Source organism: Molossus molossus, unplaced genomic scaffold, assembly GCF_014108415.1.
Source record: "Molossus molossus isolate mMolMol1 unplaced genomic scaffold, mMolMol1.p scaffold_m16_p_18, whole genome shotgun sequence".
Taxonomy (NCBI): Eukaryota; Metazoa; Chordata; class Mammalia; order Chiroptera; family Molossidae; genus Molossus; species Molossus molossus.
Window position 1 is genome coordinate 4,250,749 of NW_023425353.1, and position 20,249 is coordinate 4,270,997.

At 39.6% G+C, this 20,249-nt stretch overlaps 1 pseudogene; it reads left to right on the forward strand.

The window, feature by feature from the left end:
- LOC118633508 overlaps positions 1 to 20,249 on the forward strand; it is a 103,651-nt pseudogene that overhangs the window by 32,190 nt on the left and 51,212 nt on the right.

Consider the following 20,249-nt stretch of genomic DNA (forward strand, 5'->3'; position numbering starts at 1 on the left):
GGTCCCTGATTGGTCTTTCTTGATTCAAATGAGGACTCCAAATCCTTGCAGTTTGATTGGTCCAAAAGGCACTGTCCTGATTGGTCAGAATGGAGCCACTTTGGTCAATGAAGAAGCGGATGAGGATACACCTGGCAGTTCCCCTTGGATGGGGAAAGTGTTAGTCCTATTGGCTGAAATACATTTCCAGGAACTCCTCTATAAGGGCTGGCTCAAAGGGCAGGAACACGGCCAGGGCAGCTCCACGTGGGAAGCAGGGAAGTGCAGTGTGCATGAGACGCTCCTGTGTGGAAATGGCTGCTGGGCTCTGGGTTCTGTTTTGTTATTTTTGTTTGTTTGTTTGTTTGTTTTAATTTGAGCCTAGATAACCACCAGGAGCCCTTTTTAGTAGATAATCTTCTTTCTCGGGGTCTACATTCTCTATTTTCTGATAAAATTTTTGGATGATTGGTATTTTTTTTTCTTTATTGATTTTTAGAGAGAGAAGAAGGGAGAGGGAGAGAGAGATAGAAACATTGATGAGAGAGAACATTGATTGGCCGCCTCCTGCATGGCCCCCACTGGGGATTTGGCCCACAACCTGGGCATGTGCCCTGACCAGGAATCGAACCAGTGACCTCCTGTTGCATGGGTCGATGCTCAACCACTGAGCCACACCAGCCGGGCAATTGTGGTTTTTTTTGTTTTGTTTTTTCTGTAGATATTTCACAAAAGGCACCACTAAAGCCTTCTGGTTTTAGGCTTTTCTATGTGGGAATATTTTTATTTACTAATTCCTCTTAAAACTTTATGTAGATCTATTAAGCTTTTCTATTTCTTCATAAGCCAGTTATGGTAACTTGTATCTTTCTAAGAATTCACTCATTTCCTCTAAGATGTCTGATAAAGTTGTAGATAATATTCTCTTGTAGCCTTTGAATTTCTATAGAGTTGGTAGTAATGACACCTCTTTCCTTCTTTATTTTGATGGGTTTTTTTTTGCCTTTAATTTCTTGATCAGTCTAGATTATCAATTTTGTTGATCTTTCTAAAACATAGACTTTTGGTTTTGTTAAATTTCTCTACAATTTTTCTGTTTTGTATTTCATTGATTTCTGCTCAGGCTTTGTTGGTTTGTTTGTTTTTTTTGATAGAAGCTTCTATTATTGATTTGGTTTGAGAACTTTTTTTCTGTTCTACTATGAGCATTCAATGCTATAAATCTCCTTCTAAGTCCTGTTTTCAGCACCCCTCAATTTTTAATATAGTATACTTTCCTTTTAATTGTTTAAAAGATTTTCTGATTTCTTGTGGGTTATTTAGAAGTGTAATGCTAATTTTCAAATATTTGGAGTTCCTAAAATGTATTTCTATTGTTGAGTTCTAATGCACTTATTTTGTTATCACAGAAAGTCCTTTGAATGATTTCTAACATTTTGAATTTACTAAAACTGTTTTATGGCTTAGCATATGCTCTACACCAGAGAATGTTCTGTGTGTTTTTGAAAAGAACGTATGTTCTGTTGTCATTGGGTGAAATATTCTACAAATATCCATTAGGTCAAGTACTTTAAAGTACTCAAATCTTCATTGTTTTCACTAACAAAATTTTCTCTCATTAGTCTCTTAATTATTTAAAATGGGATATTAAATTTTTTAACTATAATTTTTGAATTTTTGATTTATTTAATCTTGAAGTTTTTGTTTTGTATTTTTAGACTATTTTTTAGATGCATGTACATTTATAATTGTAATATCTTCTTAGTATATTGACAATTTTATCTTTATTAAATCTATTTTTCTCTAGCAATATTTCTTACTTTAAAATCTATCTTGTCTAATATTGATATTGTCACTTCAGCTCTCTTATGGTTACTGTTTGCATACAGTATGAAAATTATTATCATTTAAGATATCAGTCTTATATCATTTAAGAACCTAAGAGTAGAAAATATAAAGATACATCCATACAAACCTGTGCATGTATCTGCGCATTTACCATCGCTGTTCTCTTGTTCTCCTCCTGGGGATCTGAGTCTCTGCCTGGAGACAGCCTGTCCCTCCTGAAGCACTTGCTTTGATTCATCTTGTGAGGCAGGCTTCACACAATGGATTCTCTCTGCCTTTATTTGTCTGAACATGTTATATTTTGTCTTCTTTTACTTTAAATATTTTTTGTTGTTATTGTTAATACTCACCCAAGGACATTTTTTTCATGGATTTTTAGAGAGAGTGGAAAGAAAGGAAGGAGGGGGAGACAGAGAGAGAGAAACATCACTGTGAGAGAATCACCTGGATTGGGTGCCTCCCACAAGTACCCCAACATGGGTTGGGGATCAAACCTGCAACTTAGGTCTGTACCCTTGAATGGGATTCAAACCCACAACCCTTTGGTGCATAGGCCGATGTTATAACGAATGAGCCAGACTGGCTTGGGCAACTTTAAATAATTTCGTAAAATTGCAGTTGACATACACTATTATATTCATTTTAGGCATATGGCCCAGTGATCTGACATTATATAACTTAACTAAATGATTACCCTAATATATCCAATACCCACCTGGTACCATACATAGATATTACAATATTATTGACTATATTTCCTATGCTGTAGTTTACATACTTGTGACTATTCTGTAATTATCAATTTGTACTTCTTAATCCCTCCAACATTTTTTTTTTATCCTCACCCTAGGACATTTTTGCATTTATCTTTAGATAGAGCAGGAGGGAGAGAGTGAAGAAGAGAGAGAGAGAAACATTGATGTGAGAGAGCCACATCCATTGGCTGCCCCCCACACAACCCCAAATGGGGCCGGGGACAAACTGCAACTGAGGTACGTGCCCTTAGCAGGAACCAAACCCAGGTCTATCTGGTCCGTGGGCTGATGCTCTAACTACTGAGCCAAACTGGCCAGGGCCCTTCAACATTTTTACACATCCCCTCAACCACCCTCCCACCTGGCAGCCATCAAAATGTTCTCTGTATCTATGAATCTGTTTCTGTTCTGCTTGTTTCTTTATTTTGTATTTTAGATTCCACATATAAGTGAAATTATATGGCATATTTATAGCTCTGTTTAACTTATTTCATTTATCATAATAACCTCTAGCTCCATCCATGTTGTTGCAGATGGTAAGATTTCATTGTATCTATGCATCACTTCTTCTTTATCCATTCATCAGTTGATGAGTCCTTAGGTGGCTTCCATACAAGGATGGGCAAGAGTAAGATTATAGTAAAGAGTACATGAAATACAGTTTACTCTTACATTATTATTTATTCTTGTATTATATATTTTTCAATACAAATAACTGTAAACCTACTTTTGCCAACTCCTGTATGTTGGTTATTGTAAATAATGGTGCAATGAGCATATAAATATATATGACTTTTTGATTTAGTGTTTTGGATTTCTTTGTATAAATACCCAGAAATGGATCTTTCTTTGTCTCTTATTATATAACCTTTTGTTTGTGGTTTGTTGGTTTTTAATTTATCTTTATAGTTGTAAGTATTACAGATATCCCACATTTTTCCCCCATTGATCCCCTCTTCCCATTTCTGTCCCCCTTCTGCCTTCCCCACACTATTATCTGTGTTCATTGATGATGCACATATGCATAGAAGTTCTTTGGTTTATCTCCTCCCTGCCTGCCCTCTGCCCTTTGAGGTTCATCAGCCTAACAACCAATTTGTACCTCTTAATCCCATCATCTGTTAAACCCATCCCTCCAACCCCTTCCCATCAGGCAACCAACAAAAAGTTCTCTGTATCGGCATGTAGACCAGTGGAACAGAACAGAGAATCCAGAAATGGACCCAAGACAATATGCTCAATTAATATTTGACAAAGGTGGCAAGAGCATACAGTGGAGTAAAGACAGCCTCTTTAATAAATGGTGTGGGGAAAATTGGATAGCTACATGCAAAAAAGTGAAACTAGATCATTAACTTACACCATACACAAGAATAAACTCAAAATGGACAAAACACTTAAGTGTGACTCGTGAATCTATAAAAATCCTAGAAGAAACTGTATGCAACAAAATTTCAGACATCATATGCAGCAGAATTTTCACTGATACATCACCTAAGGCAACAGAAACAAAGAAGAAAATGAACACATGGGACTATATCAAACTCAAAAGCTTCTGCACAGCAAAAGATACAATCATCAAAATGGCAAGTCAACCCACAGTATGGGAGAGCATAATTGCCAATAATATATCAGATAAGGGGTTAATTTCCAAAATATATAGAGTACTCATACAACTCAACAAGAGGAAGACAAAGAACCCAATTTAAAAATGGGCAGAGGAACTAAACAGACACCTCTTCAAACAGGACATACAAATGAATAAGAGACATATGAAAGAAATGCTCAACATCACTGATCATCAGAGACATGCAAATTAAAACAACAATGAGGTATCACCTGACACCTGTCAGAATGGCCGCCATCAACAAATCATCAAACAACAAGTGTTGGCTAGGGTGTGGAGAAAAGGGGACTCTAGTACACTGCTGGTGGGACTGCAGACTGGTGCAGCCACTATAGAAAACAATATGGTGTTACCTCAAAAAATTAAAAATTGAACTCCCATTTGACCAAGTGATCCCACTTCTAGGAATATACCCTAAGAAGCCTGAAACACCAATCAGAAAAAATATATGTACACCCATGTTTGTGGCAGCACTATTTACAATAGCTAAGATCTGGAAACAGCCCAAGTGTCCATCAGTAGACAAATGGACCAAAAAGCTGTGGTACAAATACACAATGGAGTACTATGCAGCTGTAAGAAAGAAAGATCTCTTATCCTTTGAGACAACATGGAGGGACCTGGAAAGTATCATCCTAAGTTAAACAAGCCAAACAGAGAAAGACAAGTATCATATGATCTCACTTATTTGTGGAATATAATGAACATAACAGTCTGAGGAATGAGGTAGTCCCAGAGAACCGGAAGTGGGCTACAGACTGACAATCCCCAGAAGAGTGGGTGGTGGAGGAAAGATAAACCACAAAACTTACATGCATGTGTGCATGAACAATGGACATGGACAACAAAGCTGGGGAGAGGACGGGGGGGGGGGGAGAATCAGTGGGGGAAAAAAGAGAAACATCTGCAACAAAAATAAATAAATTAATAAAAGAAAAGTTCTCTGTATTTATGAGTCCGTTCCTGTTCTGCTTTCTCATTTTGTTTGTAGAATCAATAGTTGATAGATACGTATTAATTGCCATTTTATTGTTTATATTTTTGTTGTTCTTCTCTTTCAAGAAGACTCTTCAACATTTCATGTAATAACTGGCTTGGTGGTGATGAATTCCTTTAATTTTTTCTTTTCTGGGAAACTTTTTATGTGTCCATTGATTTTAAATAATAGCTTTGCAGGATAGAGTAATCTTAATTGTAGGTCTTGCTTTTCATCACTTTGAATATTTCTTGCCACTCCTTTCTGGCCTGCAAAGTTTCTTTGGAGAAATCAGCTGACAGTCTTATGGGAGCGCTCTTGCAGGTAACTACTTGCTTTTCTCCTGCTGCTTTTAAGATTCTCTCTTTGTCTTTAACCTTCTATATTTGATTATGATGTGTCTTGGTGTGAGCATCTTTGGATTAATGTTGTTTGGAACTTTGTGCTTCCTGGACTTGTACGTTTGTTTCCTTCATCAAGTTAGGGAAGTTTTCTGTCATTATTTTTTTCAAATAAGTTTTCAATTTCTTACTCTCTCTCTTCTCCTTCTGGCACCCCCTATGATGTGAATATTAGTGCACATGAAGTTGTCCCAGAGGCTCCTTACACTATCTCCATTTTTTTAAATTGTTTTTTTCTTTTTTTCTGTTCTGATAGGGTGTTTTTTGCTTCCTTATATTCCAAATCGATGGTTTGCTTCTTGGCTTTACCCACTCCACTATTGATTCCCTGTAAATTATTCTTTATTTCAGTTAGTGCATCCTTCATTTCTGACTGGTTCTTTTTTATATTGTTGATGTTTTCACTAAGTTCCTTGGAGGTCTCCTTAAGTTCCTTGAGCATTCTTATAACCACTGTTTTGAATTCTGCATCTGATTGATTGCTTATCTCCATTGTGTTTAGTTCTTTTCCTGGAGTTTTGTTCTTTTTTTTTGCTTGGGGCATGTTTCTTTATATCCTTATTTTGGTTGCTTCCCTGTGATGGTTTCTATGTATTAGGTAGAGTTGCTATGTCTCCTAGGCTTCATAGGGTGGCCTATTGTTGTAGGTGTCCTGGAGGATCCAGTGGCACAGCCTCCCTGATCATCCCAGCAGGGCCCTCAAGGTGCACTCCTAGTGTGGATTCCACGGCCTTCTGTTGTAATTGAGTCTTGATTGCTATTGGCACATCAATGGGAGGGAATTACTAAGACAAATCAGCTGCAAAGATTGACTGTGCCCACTGACCACTAGCCTCAGACTACCTTGGAGGATCAGCTATGTAGGGGCCCACCACACAGATCAAGACTTACTTCAGCAGGGCTTTGGTACCCACTGAGTCCACTCCTTGAGTGTGTCACTTGTGGAGGTGGTTGGATGGTGGTGTTTCAATGTTTTCTGAAGCTGTCCACTGGGTGTGCTTGCTCTGGGGCAAGGTCAGCCACTGCCTGTATTCTATCCGGGGCCACCCGGCTTAAGCTACAAAGTGATCTGCAGATGGCTGCTTCTTGTGCTGGGCTTGGAGGTGCCCAGGAAAAGCCAAGTTATGAACCAAGGCTGGCAGTTTCTAGTGCCTGGCCTGGGACCACTTAACAAGAGGTATGGGGCTCACTGAGATCAGATGCTGCTTGTTTGAGAGATTTTAAGAAAATCTGAAGCAGGACCCAAGACAGGCCAATCCTATGGTAAAGCCACTGGAAACAGCTTGGGTGGGCCTGAAAGTTGGGTGAGGTGGGGCCTCATGGAGTCACCAGGGCGGGGCAAACAGTGTGAGCCAGGTTGCTGGAGTCCCAGATATGGCAGCTGTCTGCCGCCCCAGGGAAGGGCTCACCAAAGGGACAAAGACCTCTGTGAGCACATCTGTCTGAGAGAAAAGTGTCTCTCCAGTCCTCATCCCAAGGCCAAACAGCTCAGTTCTTCCCTGTTTGTCTCTGGTGCCTTTTAAGCTGCCTCCCCTGGGAGCTCAGAGGGAGCAAGTCTGAGTAATTTTGTGCACGGGCCCTTCAGGAGGAGCTGCCTGGGGCTCCTGCAGCCTCCGCCTCCCTCAGCCTCAGTTCCCGCTGGTTTTACAACCAGAAGTGATGGGGATTCTCTTCCTGGCACTGGAAACCTGAGCTGGGCACCTGGTGTGTGACAGGGACCCCTCACTCCTCAGGAAGGACCTTCCCAGTCGAGGTATCCTCCTGATTTTTTTCCGCCACACGTGGGTGTGGGACCAGCCCATCCGCCTTCGCCCTCCTACCCGTCTCCATGTGGCTGCTGCTTTAATCTCGTAGTTGTAGGACTTCCATTCAGCTCAGTGTCAGGTGTTTCTGAATGATGTTTGTTCTGTAGTTTAGCTGTCATTTTGATGTGGTTGTGGGACGAGGTGAGACCCATTTACCCGCCATCCTGACCAGAAGTCCTTGCCTTTATTTTTTAAAGAATAGTTTTGATTAATATAAAATTTTTGGTTCATGCTCATTTTCTTTTAGCAATTCTGAAAGAGGTCTTCTGGCCTCTATTGTTTCTGGTAAGAAGTCAACAATTAATTATATTGTTGTTCCACTATATATTAGTTATTTTACTATTATTGCTTTCAAAATCTTTTCTTTGTCTTTCAACAAGTATTCATGTTGGGTCTAAGTGAGAATTTCTGGTTTATCTACTTAGAGTTCATTGAACTTCTTGGATCTGTAGATTAATATTTTTCAGCATGTTTGTAAACTTTAAGACATTACTTCTCCATATGTTTTTTTCTGCTTCTTTCTTCTTCTCTCTCTGGAACCCCAGTTATACATGTATTAACATATTTGATGTCGTCTGATAGACCTCTGTGCTCTTTATTTTTCTTCATTATTTTTCTCTGTTCCCTAGATTGAGGCAGTTCTATTGATTTATCTTCAATTTTACTTACTCTTTTTTCTGCCATCTCAGTTCTACTATTGAACTTTTCATTACAATTATTGTATTTTTCAACTTTAAAATTTCTATTTGTTTCCTTATAATAGTTTCTATTTCTTTATCGATATGCTTTGCTTGTTAAATCATGGTCATCATGTTTTTCTTTAAACATTTTTTTCAATTATTTGAATATTTTTTAATAGCTTCTTTGAGGTTTTTTTTTATTTTGTCTAATCCAACTTCTAAACCCATGCAGACACAATTTCTATTGACTACTATTTTCTTGAATATGGATCACCCTCTCTTGTTTTTACAGCTCTCATAATTTTTTGTTGAAAACTGCATATTTTACATAATATATTAATGCTGGATTCTAATTTTCTATTTTTCATATGATAGTTTTTATTGTTGCTGTTTTTGTTACTTGTTGCTCTTTTTTCTTTTTAATCCTCGCCTGAGGATATTTTTCTATTTATCATCAGATAAAATGGGAAGAAGGAGAGAGGGAGAGAAACATGGACTTGTGAGGGACACATCGACTGGTTGCCTCCTGCACGACCCAAACAGGGCCAGGGACCAACAACAACCGAGGTACATGCCCTTGACTGGAATTAAATCTGCTTCTCATTGGTCCGAGGGCCAACACTCTGGCCACTGAGCCAAACCGGCCTGAGCAGTTGTTGTTCTTTCAAGTGATCTACTTGTACTTAATCACCGTCAGATTGTCACCCCACAGTGTGCAGCCTCTGATGTCTCTGTTCCGTTTAATTTAATTCAATTTGTATTTGTATCCTGTGTTTGCTGCATAGACTAAAAGGCTTTTACCCTCTGCTGTTGGATCTGTTTGGTTTAAAGAAAGCATTAAAAATATGGGCAGTTTTTGAGTTTGACATAGAATTTAGTTTCCACTGGGCTCTGCCAGTTCTCCACTGTGCTGGAGCATAGGCTTCCTGCCAGAGATCTGCGGGGTGCTTATTAAGCCTTTCAATGGCTATCTTCTTTTCTCATTAAAGTTCTTTATAGTCCTTTAGTGTGCCGCTCAAGCCAAGAGACACTGAAATCTCAGGCTCAGATTACTGCAGGCTTTTCCCACTGACCACTGGTCACAACTTTTCCATTCTCTGCTATAAATCAAGTGAACTCTCTCCAATAACAAAGCTACTGGTTTTCATGGTCAGTCTTGTCTGTCAACTTAGAGTGTGAGCAGCAACAGTCAAGAAAGCCACAGACACCTACTACTCCTGCCTAAAGGTCAGCATTTTTTCATGAATATGTGCTTCTCAATTTTTTTCTTTTGGTTGACTTTCAGAACACTGAAATGGTTGTTTTTGACTTTTTTTTCCCCTTAAGATTATATATATGTGTGTGTGTATATATATATATATTTGGAGAGTATTCTGGAGAATATAAATATTCTTACTCCTTTATAACCAGAATCCACACAAACTCAATCTCCATATGCCTTTTTTTTCCCTTTCAGGATTCTCAAACCATAGCATTGTCAGAGCAAGTCCTGGAACACCAAGAACTTTTTTTATGGCAGATTCTTGCTTGAAAACAATTTATTGTCTCTTGTTAACTCTCAAGTGATTGGTTATATAACTCATATGAGAGCTGTATCTTGTCCAACTCTTTCAGTCAACTCTTCCCTGCACAAATGTCTACTGTCCCTAAAGCATAACAAAGTGATGGAACATTTATAGAAGCTATATTAAGGAAAATTTTGAAGAAGACATTTTTTAAAAATATGTTTTTATTGATTTTTTTGAGAGAGAAGAAGGGAGGGATAAATAGAAACATTGATGTGAGAAACATCCATGGGCTGCCTCTTGCACGCCACCTACTGGCGATTGAGCCTGAAACCCGAGCATGTGCCCTGACTGGGAATTGAACCGGACCTCTCAGTTCATGGGACAATGCTCAATCCACTGAGCCACATCTGCCAGGCTGAAGACTTTTTAAAAATGTTTTTATTGATTTTCTAGAGAGAGAGAGAAAGGGAGAGGGAGACAGAGATAGAAACATCGATGAGAGAAACATTGATTGACTGCCTCCTGCACACCCTTCACTGGGGATCAAGCCTGCAACCCGGGCCTGTTCCCTGACCAGAAATTGAGCTGGTGACCTCCCAGTGCATGACGATGCTCCACCAACTAAGCCACACCAGCAGGGCTAGAGAAGATTATTTTTAATCACATACCCCTCGGCAAAAAACATAATAAACTGCCATTTACTAGTCATTTCTAATTTCTAATTTCACCTTTCCTCTAAATAGCGCTCAGTTCTCTTACTGTGCCCCTTAAGATTCTCTCTAGCAGACTAGCTTCTCTTTCTATTGTTAGAACTGGACTCAAACTCTAAATCCAGTACCCAAGTCTTGTAATTTGTTTAGTAAAAATAGTCTTCCAAACAATATTGGATCATTCTCTACAGGTATTTTGTGCCCTGGGCTAAGCAGATAAAAATGCCTTCATGTGTTAAGCTCTTTTTATAATCACATTTCGCCACCTTACACTTGGCAGATAATCCAACTTTTTATTTTGTTAAGAAGCTTGAGGTCATTTGACCTGAACCCTTTCATATACCTGTTTGTCCACCTGTGACTAACACCTATTCCTTATGCTTCCCTTCGGTCCCAAAGAAAGGAGAGTGGGTCTCGGCATCAACGTTTAGAGCCCTCACTATGTACCAGATAATATTCTTTTGGTTGCATTTAACTTAGTGTATTTCTGGGCAGTTTAGGGAAAGATTGATTTATTTAATAAAGTAAAAAAAAAACACACACACACACACACACACACACAGAAATAACAAGACATAGTGATGACCTTGGAAGTGGTTCTTCCCTCTGGCATGGGGCCATACAATGATCGAGCCAGACTCCTTTCAGTACTTTGATTCTCAACTCAAGTTTCAAAATCTCAGAAAAGGCAGTTCTCTTGGCAGTCACCCAGATCTGTCTCTTGCTTCAACAGTGTTTGGATGGCACGGATCCAGGGATGCCCCTTCGTCCAGCCTGCAAACACCCTCCAACCTCCCTCCAACCTCTCTCCCAGTCACCCCTTCAGAGCCATCTCAGCCATCTTCAGCCTCTGAGAGCAGCCAACACCATTTTTTGAGCTTTACTCCTTATTGCCAAACAACCATGAGCTCCCAAATTCATCAGAATTATTCCATGCGGGTGGAGGCCCCATCACTTACCTGGTCACCTGCATCTGTGGGCCTCCTACACCTACCTCTCCTTGGGCTTGTATTGCAACCATGACGATATGGCTGTGGAGAGCGTGAACTGCTTCTTCTGAGAGTTGGCAGAGGAGGAGCACCAGGGCTCCCACTGTCTCTCTCTTTTTTTTTGTACGTGCTTCGAGCGGGAACCGAACCTGGCACTCTCTGGTCTGCAGGCCGATGCTCCAAGCGCTGAGCCAAACTGGCCAGGGCACTCCCATTGTCTCTTGAAGAGGCAGAGCCAACACATTGACCATGCCCTCTTCCTGGATGTGCAGAAGTCTTCCAAAGATGAGCAGGTAAAACTCAGGACACTGTGGAAGCTGCCATGGTCCTGGAGAAGAACCTGAACTAGGCGCTTTTGAATCTACATGCCCTGGGTTCTATCCCCACAGACCTTCATCTCTGTGACTTCCTGGAGAAGCACTTCCTGGATGAGAAGGTGAAACTCATCAAGAAGATAGGCAACCACCTGACTAATCTCTGCAGGCTGGCCAACCCCCAGGCTAGGCTGGGCAAGTGTCTCTTCAAAAGGCTCACCCTCAAGAATGACTAGGAGCCTTTGGAGGCCAGAGACATTTGAGGAGCCCATCTGCACCCCCTGGAGCTGGGCTTCTGCCTGAGCCTCTCTCTGAAACCATTAGACATCTATTTAACCAACCTGGAGCCTTCTTTCACGTATCAGACCAGATGAAAACAATAAAACTTTTTGTAGAAAAAAAAGTCTCAGAAAAAACTATCTGGTTGGTTAAACTTGGTTCAGAACTCCCTTCACTGACCAGTCACAGCAGAGTATAATAAGGGTTGGACCTTTTACTGGAGGAAAGGAGAGAAATGTTCTGGGTGGAAGAGAAGAGGACTGCAGTGCTGCCGATATACTCTTCCCCCCTTGCTTTTCCTCAGCACTCTCCTGTGGGTTACATCATCAGTCTCCCCTTTCAATTGGTTCCTTCTTTGTGTCTTCAAACAAGCACAGATATTCCTTAGCTTAAAAGAAAAATTTCTTGGATTTGTAACCTTCTTCACTTTGCATCTTATTTATTTTTTCTTCCTTTCACTAAAATTCTCTAGTAGACCATGTGTCCAGGCTCCTAGGCAGCTGACTTCCTCTCTGGAAAGATGTTGTATACATTAACCCTCTTCACCTGCTTTGCTGTCTCAAACCCTACTTGAACAGAAAGCCTTGTTGATATCTGCTCCCTTCCTACTTCCCCAAACTTCTAAACTACCCTTTGTTTCAGAAAACATTACTGTATACATTAAATTACATTGATTTGAATTTCATTGATTCTGTAGCTTGTATTTAATTTGTTTATTTGCTTTTGTTTTATGGTTACCTGAGAGCAATAGGGAGTTTATAACATGCTTTTATATTTGTAAATATTCTTTTCTGTCTTTTTAAATTTATTTATTTTTTATTTATTAATTTTTTGTTACAGATGTTTCTCATTTTTCCCCCATTGACACCCTCCTCGCCTTCCCCCCCACCCCATCCCCAGCTTTGTTGTCTGCGTTCACTGGTCATGCATACATACATGTAAGTTCTGTGGTTTATCACTCCCCCCCCCCCCCCGCCAGTCTCCCTCCTTTAAGGCTTCTTCATCAGTCCCCCACCTCTATGTCTCTGGGTTAATTTTGTTCAGCATTTTGTTTAGTTCATTATATTCCACAAATAAGTGAGATCATGTAATATTTCTCTTTCTCTGCTTGGCTTGTTTCACTTAGCATAATACTCTCCGGGTCCTTCCATGCCATTTCAAAGGATAAGAGATCTTTCTTTTTTACAGCTGCATGGTATTCCATTGTGTACATGTACCACAGCTTTTGAAGGACACTTGGGTTGTTTCCAGATCTTAGCTATTGTACATAGTGCTAATATGAACATAGGGGTACATATATTCTTTCTGATTGGTGTTTCAGGTTTGTTAGGGTATATTCCTAGAAGTGGGATCACTGGGTCAAATGGGAGTTCAATTTTTAACTTTTTGAGGTAACACCATAGTGTTTTCCACAGTGGCTGCACCACAGTCTGCATTCCCACCAGCAGTGCACTAGAGTCTCCTTTTCTCCACACCCTCGCCAGCACTTGTTTGATGATTTGTTGATGGAGCCATTCTGACAGGTGTGAGGTGAGACCTCATTGTTGTTTTAATTTGCATCTCTCTGATGATTAATGATGTAGAGCATTTCTTCATATGTCTCTTGGCCATTTGTATGTTCTGTTTGGAGAGGTGTCTATTTAGTTCCTCTGCCCATTTTTTAATTGAATTCTTTGTCTTCCTTTTGTTGAGTTGTATGAGCACTCTATATATTTTGGAAGTTAACCCCTTATCTGATGCATCATTGGCAATTATAGTCTCTCATATAGTGGGATCCCTTTCCGTTTTGATAGTTGTTTCTTTTGCTGTGCAGAAGCTTTTTAGTTTGATGTAGTCCCATGTGTTCATTTTTCCCTATGTTTCTCTTGCCTTAGGTATTGTATCAGTGAAAAGACCCTGAATAGCCACAATAATCTTGAAAAAGAAGAACAAAGTAGGAGGGATCACATTACCAGATTTCAGGCTATACTACAAAGCCACTGTAATCAAAACAACCTGGTACTGGCACAAGAACAGGCATATTGATCAATGGAACAGAATAGAGAACCCAGAAATTGACCCAAGACAATATACTCAATTAATATTTGACAAAGTTGGCAAGAGCATACAGTGGAGTAAATACAGCCTCTTCAATAAATGGTGTTGGGAAAATTGGACAGCTCCTTGCAAAAAAAAAATGAAGGTAGAACACCAACTTACACCATACACAAGAATAAACTCAAAATGGATAAATGTAACTCATGAGTCCACAAAAATTTTAGAAGAAAATGTAGGCAGCAAAATCTCAGATATCATATGTAGCAAAATTTTTACTGATATATTTGTAAATATTTAAATATCATTATAGCAAAAGTAATTCAAGTCAACCCAGGGAGTCTGAGAGAACACTTTTCTTTAAAAGAAGACTTGCCCAGCCAGTGTTGCTCAGTGGTTGAGCATCAACCCATGAATCAAGAGGTCACCAGTTCTATTCTTAGTCAGTGCACATGCCCAGACTGTGGGCCTGATCCCTGGGGAGGGGGGGGGGGCGTGCAGGAGGTGGCCAATCAATGTTCTTTCTCATCGGCGTTTCTATCTCTCTCTCCCTCTCCCTTACTCTCTCTCTAAAAATCAATAAAGAAAAAAAATTAAAAGAGGCCTTAAGTGCCCTGGCAGGTTTGGCTCAGCATTTAGAGCATTGGCTGTCGGACCAAAGAGTCGCAGGTTCGATTCCAGTCAAGGGCACGTACCTCGGTTGTGGTTCATCCCCGACCCTGGTTGTGCGGGAGGTAACCAGTCAATGTGTCTCTCTCACATCAATGTTTCTCTCTCTCTCTCTCTCTCTCTCTCTCTCTCTGAAGATGGATGGAAAAATACCCTCGAGTGAGGATTAAAAATAAATAAATAAATAAATAAAGCCTTATGTTTCAGGAAACTTAGGTCTATGACATCAATTTATCACTTAACCACATATTTCCTGGTAGTATACTTAACTATTAGTAGTGCACCCCATAAAACTATAAATTTTTCAAAGATAAGAACAATGAGGTTTATATTTCTTTGTGTATCTACTTCCAAATATCTAGTAGTATCTCAAAACTGTATTTTATTGAGTGAACACATGGAAGTTCTCATTTTGAAGAGATGCTAAGAAATTATTTTATAGACGAGATCTATCTTTTATTGAGTGATGACTTTTATTAAGTGCTAGGAATTGTGTTATATGCTTTAGATAGAATATCTCAGTCCTTAAAATAATCTTATACATTATGACCTAAGATAACCATTTACAGATGAGAAAACTGAGGCTCAAAGAGAGTACATAAACTGCCTACGGTCAGATACCTGGTAAATATTGGAACTGGATTGCCTATGAAAATGATTGTTAGAGAACTAAGAACAGAATAATGTTCATGATAATTTAAAGATCTTTTTATTTTGTAAGATAGTTATATTTAATTTGGTCTTAGTCTGTAAAAATATTGATAATTTTATTTCTTTTTCTCAGGGAATACTTATAAAATCATATAAAGCTATTTAGTGTTTATATAGTCATGAATATGTTTTCCTTTAATAGGTTTGTTCTATTACTATCAGTATTAAGAAATTAATACTCATTTAGTAGAATAACTTTGTTTAATTTGACTTTGCACTTGATAAGAACATATTTTGATATTTCAGGCCATGTTTCGTAATATAGGAAATTTCGTGTCCACACATCATTAACAGCACATTTCTGCCACCGACTTTCCATCCCAGGATATATGTGTCGTGGTGATTACTGAACAAAGAGAATCAATGTCGCTTATGTTTCAACTAGTGAGTAGCTACATAAAACACACTACACACATAATCTTAGCATAAACAGAATAGGCATTTCTGCTCTCAGTCTTTGTCTGGTAATTGCTACATTTATCAATTTTAGGCAATTATACATTATAAAAAAAGTATTTCCGGTACTTTAATTCTTAATGACTTTGTTTCACAGTTCTGCTGGCGTGGATTAGCTCATCGGGAGACAGGGGAAGTGTGGTTAGTGTACATTAGCACGTAGCTGGCCATGGCTGTGTCTTCCTCCCCTATGACTATAGTCAACGTGTGGTCAAAACCATTCTGCCCCACTCAGTTACGCTGTTCTTGCTAACTTTTGAAGAAAAAAAGCCTAATAGTTAGAGTAGTCCGTATTCTAAAAAATAGATATTTAAAGAGACGGGATTGACTTTCCATGTTGTGAGGAAAACAATCCGGAGTTCTTATCATGGTCTAGAAGTTCGCACCTGCTCTGGCCCAGCGGGCAGCACCCTTCCCTCTCGCTGCCAGCCTGGTGCAGCGCGCTGCTTCCTGGCCGGCCCACCACTCCCGCGGCGGGCCCGTCCTCGCGCCTTCTCCCCGCTGAGCTCCTGCCCACTGACTCCGAGAAGCCGTCCCGCTGCCAGGACCCCACCGCAGACCACTGTAAACTGAACGGTTACTTGGTAGCACTTACAGCTAAAATTAGATATTTACTTTGAGAACAGGCAGTTTGTCTGGCAGATAAAACAGCCAGAGGTTCTCTCAAGTCTACCTTAAGAGGGAGAGACGGGGAAAGACGAGGCAATACAGAGACAGAGACAGAGACCGAGACAGAGACAGACACACAGAAAGAGAGAAACAGAGAGCGAGAAGAGGAGAGAGAGAAATGGAGAAGAGAGAATAATGGTATAGTTTGCATGGAGAAAAAGACAGATTATATAGCCCCAAAGAAAGAGAAAGCATAGCTGCTAGGGTTCCTAAACATTACCCAGCTTCTTGTTTAATCCACCGCACACTTCCTGTTATGTCAGAGGCTGCCAGTGTTACCAGCACTATGTTCCCCTCTTACTGCTGGGTAGTCAGACTGCATTGTCCAGAGTCCCGCACTCAAGTCATACCGTGTGGCCAAGTCCCAGCCAATGGAATGTGGACAGAAGGCATGTGCACCACTTCCAGTCGTGGCTTCCTGATTCTCCCATGAGCCCTGCTGCGCTCTAGTATTATTATTATTATTATTATTATTATTTTATTAATCCTCACCCAAGCACATATTTATTGATTATTTTTTGGGGAAAGAAGGGAGAGAAAAACATTGATCATCTGCCTCCTGCATGTGACCAAATGGGGATTGAAACCTAGAACCTTTTTGTATATGGGATGATGCTCCAACAACTGAGCCACCTGGCCAGGCCCAGGCTCTATCTGTGTTTGCTCACTAACTGGTCAATGAACGGGATCCAACAGAGGGTTCAAGACCCAACAGAACCATTAGGTAGAAGGAGCCTATGTCCATCAATCACTTTCTGGAAGGCCACCTGGTAAAAACCAATTGATCTATATAGGGAGTAAGAAATAAACCTTTATTCTGTTAGGCCACTGAAGATTGGTGTTTGTTTTAGCAGCTAATTTTAATTTCCATGAGACATCTTATTATTGTCTTATAAAATACCTTCATTTGGTATATATTACATTGGAGCATATATTTTTTTACTACCAAAATAGCCTTGACTAAAATAGCTACTAAAAAATGAGTTAAAGCTTTGTGATTTGCCCCACTAGTTCAAAAGAAACTTATCATTAAAAAATAAACTATCTATCTATCTATGAATATTTAGAATTAGTGATACTAACTCAGCAAGAGTCAAACCTAAAATCTATTACTCTGTAACCAAAAGAGGTAAAAAGAAAAGGCAACCTAGATAAATAGTAAAACAGTACACACACACACACACACACACACACACACATATAATATTATATTTTTTATTTTTATAATACACAGCTAAGTTGAGAACACTGATTCAGAAGAATACACACCAACCTCTGGCAGCATCTGCTTCTGGGAAAGAGGCCTGGAGAAGAGGAATGTTAGACTATTTCATCATTATGTAGCTCTGATATTTTGTTGCCCAAAGCATGTTTTGTTTTTTGGGGATTTTTTAGGTATGAGCTCCTATCAGGAACAGAACCTGGGACTCTCTGGTCCGCAGGCTGACACTCCAACCACTGAGCCAAACCGGCCAGGGCCAAAGCATGTTTTTTAAATTAAATCTTTGCTTACATAATACATGTACATAATACAAAATTGTAAAGATACAAAAGTGTTCACAATGGGAAGTCCTAGCCACAGCAATCAGAGAAGAAGAAATAAAAGGTATCCAACTTAGAAAGGAAAAAGTAAAACTGTTGTTGTTCGCAGATGACACAATACTATATAGATAACACTAAAGAGTCCACCAAAAAAGCTGTTAAACCTAATAAATGAATTCAGTAAAGTAGTAGGATATAAAATTAATATTCAGAAATTGGTTGCATTGTCATGCACCAATAAAACTGCCAGAAAGAGGAGAGCCAATGGTAGCAGGTCTGGCGAGGTTTCATCAAGACGCAGTAGCCGTTTACAAGTTAAGCAGCAACCCCAGCCCAGCCACACTGATTTCTCCCCCGAAGAAGCCCAGATGATTCAGGCCAAGAAGAGCAAAACAGCCCAGGATGTCAAAAAAGAAAATAGGAGAAGGTCGCCAAGAAACATCAGTATGAGATCAGGAACTGTTAGCCACCTGTAGTGCATGGAGGGGTCAGTCCTTGCGATGTTGTTGCAACACCCCGCAAAGAAATGGGAACAAGTGATTTCTCCAGATTTACAAATTACAGATTTAAAAATATTTTTATTCAAACTTCACCATTGCCTGACTTAAGCTAGGGATGTTCAAAGGATGTCTGGCTAAAGATATTAAAGGAAGGAACCTGATATGTTCATGACAAGCATTTTGAAGTTCTGCATGCTGACTTGGAACCACAGATGAGGTCGTTATTCCTAGACTGGTTTTTAGAGGTATCTGAAGTATACACACTTCATAGGGAAGCATTTTGCTTTGTGCAATACTTTTTTGATAGATTTGTGTTGACACAAAAGGATATAAATAAAAATATGCTTCAACTCATTGGGATTACCTCATTATTGATTGCTTCCAAATTTGAGGAAATCTGTGCTCCTAAGCACCAAGAGATTCCTTATGTTGTCCCTGATGGTGCTCGCAGAGAAGAGGATGTCTTAGGAATGGAACTCATTATATTAAAGGCTTTAAAATGAGAACTTTGTCCTGCAACACTTCTCCTGCCTAAACCTTTGCCTCCAAACTGATGCTCTTAAAGATGCTCCTAGACTTCTGCGTCAGTCCTCGCAGGGAAAGCTCATTCGGAGAGCCCAGCTTTCAGATCTGTGTATTCCAGCCGCTGATCACGAGAGTCCAGTGCAGAGTACTGGCTGCGGCTGCCGGCCCATCGCACCTCTGTGGAAGCTGCTAAGAAAGCTCGGGTCTGGAAGGGACACCGTTTCTGAACGTGTACGTAGCATGGTGCCTTTGTCAGTGTACTAAAGGTACTCGTCCAGTGAAAGTGAAGATTTTTAAGAAAATTTCTATGGAAGGCCACAATATCCTGACACATACACATCATCTGGCTATGGTGGAGGAAGTGAATTGCATAAAAACCTTCAGGAAGGGGGGATATTGTCACCAGTGTGCATTGAGGCATTATGACACCACTGCAGAGCACTGAAAAAACACCAGGAAACACTAATGAAGTTAGTGAAGCAAACAAATATTCACGAGTTTTTGGTAGAATTTTAAAAAAGGAACTGCTAAAGCTTTACAGGAAAATAGTGCTATGACTATCTTAGCCAATTCAGAAATTTCAATACCATTCTTTGATTTAAAAATACTGCTACCCAGCTGGTGTGACTCAGTGGATTGAGCATCGTCCCCTGGACTGAGAAGTCAGGCCACATGCCCGGGTTTCAGGCTCGATCCCCAGTTGGGGGTGTGCAGGAGGCAGCCAATCGATGTTTCTCTCTCTCTCTCTAAAAAATCAATAAAAGCATATTTTAAAAAACACTTAAAATTGGCACTAAGAAATTTATTCATTCCTATGTCAGCTCTTTAAAGAAACAGCAGGACTTGTTTACAAAGATGAATTCATTCCCAAGGTGACTGGATAGAAGCCATAAAAATGTTTGATCCAGTGTTACTATGTTTATCTTGAACCAGGAATTTTATCATCTAAGTTTTAAACTAGATAAGTGCTACCTTAAAGGGTACATTAAGTGATATAGAACTCTGAATCTAGTTTTTAAATTTTTAAAATTCATATACTCTTGCTTAGTGCAATTTGTTTGTTGAAAATAAAATTTAAACTTGTTTACAAAGGTTTAGTTTTGTAATAAGGTGAGTAATTTATCTGCAGCTGCTGCAGTAAGCTATTATAAAACTTGAATTTTTACAAATGGTGGACTTTACAATGTTTTTTCACTACTTTATTTGCCTTGCCATACATAGCATTTTGAACCGGTGAGGCTTAGAACACGGTTTAACACTGCTCCAGACAGT